The sequence below is a fragment of the Ochlerotatus camptorhynchus genome, unplaced genomic scaffold, assembly GCF_037179485.1.
Source record: "Ochlerotatus camptorhynchus isolate MF236.1 unplaced genomic scaffold, CSIRO-AGI_Acam_v1.1 ptg000008l, whole genome shotgun sequence".
NCBI lineage: Eukaryota > Metazoa > Arthropoda > Insecta > Diptera > Culicidae > Ochlerotatus > Ochlerotatus camptorhynchus.
The window spans coordinates 3,556,732-3,562,731 of NW_027040500.1; positions in this window are offsets into that span (position 1 = coordinate 3,556,732).

Consider the following 6,000-nt stretch of genomic DNA (forward strand, 5'->3'; position numbering starts at 1 on the left):
CTATTTAGTACAAAACTGTTACTACTGTTGAGCAATAACCAGTCACATTTTATTTAATTATACATAGATGTATGAAAGTGTTTTATTGCCTATCAATTAAAGCGTAATTATTCATACTGTGTGAAATTTGTTCATACGGCGACATTTTTTTTCGTTATAACTTGCTACTCCTTAAAAATACCTCAATATAACATATTCTCCTAGATTGGAATGCTATAGCATAACATAAACCTAATGGTTGTATCTTAGCATTTCGTAGTCCAAATTGAGAGCGTTAAGTTATATTTAAGCTATATAACTAGCTTGCTGGTTTTATTCGGTACAGCGAATCAAAACAAAACAAAAACCATGACCACCTGTCAAAAAGTCAACATTCCAAGCGATCCTCCTATTTTCGCTTGTAATCAAGATGTAAGAAATGCTTATTGGATCCACTAAAAGCTTTTTCAATACAATGTTTAAAGCCGTGATGTCAATACTGGCCATCTCCAAACGGATTTAGTGAAACTGTCGGCGTTGCTTTAATAAGGGTTCGTGGATCTTTCGGAGGTGTATCGGAAAGCCACTTGTTCAATATTTTTAAGAGCTCCTTCACCGCACTGTGCCTTATGTAGGGATCGTATAACTGTAGTTCCTCCAGGAGTTTCATATTGTCGATCGTCTTATCTTCATCGTGTTCAGAGGCACTGAAGGGGTTTTCATTTCATATATCTGAATAGATTTGTTTTTTATAATGACAAAAAATTTCAGAGTATTTTTTGTTGTAGCAGTATATTTCTTATCTGTGAATCTTAGGCCTCTGATAAAGATGATAGTTGTAATGAAGCTTTAATGAAGGTCTAAGACTGCTTCAAGTTTTATATCGGTCATAAAAAGTGTACCATAAAACATAATTGTATGTTTTGTTTTGGTTTTATTCTTCAGTTATAAGTAGTGATGCAGAACCACCTTACAGCTACCGTTAAAACTATGAAGTCTGAGTTTTAATTTAGTAGTCATAAAACAGTTTTATAGACGACTTGACGGCCTGATTTTATGACAAGCACACAAAACCGTAATACAACCACAGGCTGGAAGGGATGCTATGATAAAACAATTATAAAATAAGAATAAATCTTCCAAGCATTTAGATTGTTACTTGGGTAGGTATCAAAATCCCATCAGCATTACTTTTCCTTCTCTTCATCTCTACTCGTTCTTTCTGGTTGAATCCTTTTTTTTTTCATTCCTTTATTTAACATCGGTCTCTGTACCGCACTAGTGCCAATCACCGACAGACATCGATTGCCATCCATTGACGGCAATCGAATGTGCAGGAAAGCAGCTTCCACACCTGCGTAGGATATCGCACCGATTCAAACACACATGGGCCGGGGCCAACGGTTTTACTTCCCTTGCGAAGGAAGACGTGACCAGAGATTTTTATACCTCAGAAAAATCCCACCGTCCTTGGTTGGGATTGAACCCAGACCCATTCGGATGAGAAAGCAGTCACGCTTACCACTACACCACTATTCATATTGGAAGGTGCTCAGCCTGCATTTGGGGGGGGGGGAAGCAAGGGGTGGAAAACTCACTGTAGACTTGCAAAACCCATAGCCCAAAACCTATCAATGCACAGTGGTCCAGAATGCAGATTCAGGTGGAATGATATGTTTTGAGAGAAATTGAAACTTTAGACTAAAAGTCTCTTCTACAAAGTTGTTTCTTATAGTTAGGCCCTCATTTGTATGACAATGAATTCTAGGGTGGTTCTTATTATCATTAAAATAAAAAATCTATTTTTTTTGTTTGAATAAGTTAAGGTATACATTCTTCGGCAAAGTTATATAGGATCGCAGTAGGCCGCGCTTGAAAGCTGACGTGTTTTTCTTTTGCTGAGTATTTTTCGTCAGCGAATTAAACTTTTTTTGCTTTGAATTTGTTAATTTATGTACTGAAATTTAGTTTCAAGTGTTCATAAAGTTGTCATTTAGTGATATATCGTGTTTTTCCTGTCTTGAGGCGTCCAGTTTTGAAGCCAAATTTGATTAAAACAAATAAAAAACATGCAGTGACAAAAGAAAGAAGCAAGAAAAAAAGGTCCGACTTGAGTGATTGACTTCGAATTTAACCTCCAAAATCTACGTCGCAGCTTCAGTTCCATTGTTTGGTGTCGGTTTCATTGCCTCCCGGGAGCATGATTCTCCGAGTTCGGATGCCACACTTTCGGCGTGTAGTTCTATTGAGAGATTCGTCACCGTGGACGAGTTTTAACCCGGTCCGGTTGGTGGATTAGCCCGGGAAAGTGCAGATAATGTGTCCGTCGCGAGTTTTGGTGGTGATCCGGTGGCAGACGTTGCCGTGAATCAGTAAGTTTTCCGCTTGCAAAAGTGTTCGGCTGCTGGTCTCTTGCCGGTGCCGGAGATTGCGACTAATCTGAAAAATGCCGGATACGCCTAAGACTGGACGGGGTGTAACTGGTGGCCGCGAACGTTTCTTGGGGAAAGCACTAGACGCGAACATCCTCCCAGGCATGGCAGTGCAAGAAAATTTGTGTTCGGAACTACGGAACCCATGGATTGGAGGATCAAATTAACATTGTGAGACCAGTCCAAATACTTTTTACAATGTTATTAACAAAAACTAAATACGTGCCATTGAATCCAACATTTTGAAGTTGAAAGTGTGTGTGTAATACTAATGTCCAATTGATAGAGGTTTATACATACATTCGGGGCTTATTGTAAGTGAAAGTAACCTCGGAATGGGCGTGACTCTCCAGACATTCTGAAATGGGTTGCTGGATCTTCAATAGAGCTATCACTTTCTGACTCCCGGACTAAAGCTGTGCTACAATGACCATAAATGCGACACTGCCGGCCAGTGGGGGTTAGAGGGAATACACACACACATTCTTCGGCAAAGTTATAACTGAGCTAATTACAAACAACTTTGTTGGAAACAACTTTTTTGTATGTCTTAAATTGGTCGATTTAGAGCTTTTTTTCTTGAATTGAGTTAGGGTGGCTCTAAAAAAAGCAATTGTTTTGCTCTAGTTTTCTTATTTCAAATTTCTCAGCAAAGGAGTCTCCAATTAACTTTTAGATCTTTAGAAGGCGCAAATTTTTGCTGCACAAAGCTTGTCAATATCTTTCGCCGATCAAGAGTTATTGACGTTTTTATACTAAAAATATGCACTTTTCAAATGTTAATATCTCTGGTTGAGGCAAACAAACAAAATGTATGGCATTTGAAAGGGCGTATGTAATTCTCAATAATATGAAAAAATTGGAGGTATGTTATTTTTTAAACTCGTATAAAATCAATTTGAATATATTTATATGTTTTACTATATTTGGGTATATCTTTTTTATTAGAAGAGACACAGACATTAAATTTCGCTTTAAAACATTCATCTAAAAGAGTTTTAAAAGTTTTTAGAAGATGACTTTCATGAGAAATTTCAAATAAAAAAGTTATTGGCAAAAGATGGATTTTATAGGACCACTCTAATGGCATGTTTAAATAAAATGTGCTAGTACATTTGTTTCAATATTTGGACATTTAGTGTCTTCGAAAAAGTTTTTGTTCTTAAAAATTCCCTTCTTTTGGTGTGTACAAACGGTTAACGCACAGTTAACGAATAAAAAGTTTTATTAGCGAAACCCATTTTTGCGATATGATCGTAGCAGATATTTTCAGTGTATTTTTTATACATTCCTATACGAGTAAAAAAATTTCACGGCCTGCTTGTTGCCCTATTTTTCCATGACATTTTTTTAAGTATCATTTTCTTCAATAGGTCAATAATGATATTGAGTCATCAAAAGAGTGTATTAAAAAAACCGATAGTCGATTTTTTATTTCTTAAAAAATTGCAAATTTGATCATGAAGATATGATGGCTAAGATGCAATTCTTGCAAATTTTGAAAACATTTTCAATATATTTTCAGAATTTCTAGTTCAGACATTCAGTAAATAAATCAAAATACATCTCTTTAGGAGGACTTTAAGCAGATTCTCAACTAAGTCAAGCGTTACTTTTCAAATCGACGTATCCTTTTTATCTTTATTAACAAAGTTTTACCTATTTGTCATTCAGGTCAATTGACGTATCTGATTCTGTAAACAATTACATAAACTATGTAAATCGTTAACTTCACGCATGGAGTAAACATAATTAGTAGCGCATACATTATGATTTGTGGCCACTGCTAGCTCACACACACAAACTAAAAACACCACCTGGTAGGGGAAAGATTCCCCCATCTGATGATGAAGTTAGTTTGCATGGGTGATCGAGGACAAATCTCGATTACTTTTTCAAATAAACGTATCAGCTTTTAAGAACAAAGATAAAATGTAAATTTTACAAAACTCTTAGCACCCTTACGCAAACTAACAACACCACCTTGTTGGGGAAAAATTACCCTTCCTGATGGTGGTGTTAGTTTGCGAGGGAGTGCTAAGAGTTTCGACAAATTGACGTTTGAATCTTTGTTTAAAAAGTAATCGAGAAATGGTCTATTGATTGCTTATAAAATCAACACTTCCACAGTTGTTAATTGAAAGCTATCTAAGCCTGTTCCATTTTCGCATTAGTATCATTGTTTGGATGGGTCATTATGATCATTTTTTCAGAACAATGTTTTTTTGGTTCCATTTGGGATCCGAAACAACTGTGCAAAATTTGGGGACGATTGGTTGTAACCCGGCTTTCCGCATTGCGCTTGAAATTTGTATGGTAATTAGTATGGGAAAACCTACTTTTTTGCATCTTTATTACTAAGGTCCACAATCTAAATACGTTAAAGTATAGTTCAGAAAGTGAATAGCAACTTTGCTAAAGGATGTATGGTGCTAGAATGTATCTAAAAAAGTTATAGCTATTCAAAGATCAATGGTTCGAATTAGATGCCAAAAATCCCTTTTTCTGCCAACACTGCCGGTGTACCAATGAAAGTCAGACTCCAAACTGAAATAACTTCGGAGTTTCTTATCTTATCGATTTGGCACATCCATCAAACACAATTTTTCTATCTCATAGGCATATTAAGAGATTAGGGGGGGGGGGGGGGGTAACTATACCCCCGCCCCTCATTCATTTAAATGGAAGTAAAGCTTCAAACTGCAATACATCTGGTGTTTCTGATCTTGTCAAGTTGGTATCATTTGTATTCAAAATATGTGCTCAATTTAATAGGCGTAGTAAGATATGGGGGGGGCTTACTGTATCCTTTCCGCCCTTCACTTACACCAATGAAAGGAAAGATAAAGACTAAAATAACTTCGGAGTTTCCCATCTCTCGAGTTGTTCGGATGGGTTATTCAAAAACATTTGCTCAATCTCATAAGAGTAGTTGTAAAGCGAGTACCTCCAATCCCTTCCCTAGTCTTTGGTGCAATGTACAACGTGATTATATTTCTTTTAATATATTCTACGATTTCTCAGGGTACTTTTTTCGATGCTGTTTTATCCCCTGAAGCAAATATTGCTGTTGAACTAGGTCTCGGGTGGATTTCTTGAAAGTCAAAAATTAGCTTCACCCCTCATTCAGCCATATAGTTGACGACCATCAAGGAAGCAACTCGTTGTATCGCATTGACATAATCTGTGTCATTACTCCACTCGTTTCCCGTTTTTTGCATGAAGCCGGTTAAAATTTCGAAAAGGAATCAGCACTGTTAGAAATGACGTTTGACTTGGGAGTCCAACTGAAACGTAGCTCACTTAAAGATAGCTCAAAGAGCGAAATCCAACTGTACCTGTGTCTGAGACGAAACTGGTGAAGACAGTTTTCGTTTTCTCCTGTTTTTTTATTTTTGATGTACGACTACTTCTGTGTTTTCTATATATGGCAGTTTAATATTTCAAATAAAAGTTTTATATAGAAATTTAAAATTTTCCAACTGCTAATAATTCAAACAACATCTCCTCACTAACAAATGAACGGACAAGTGGATATTAAATATTTACACTACAACGTGATGCCGTCTTACAATCAACTGCGAAACCA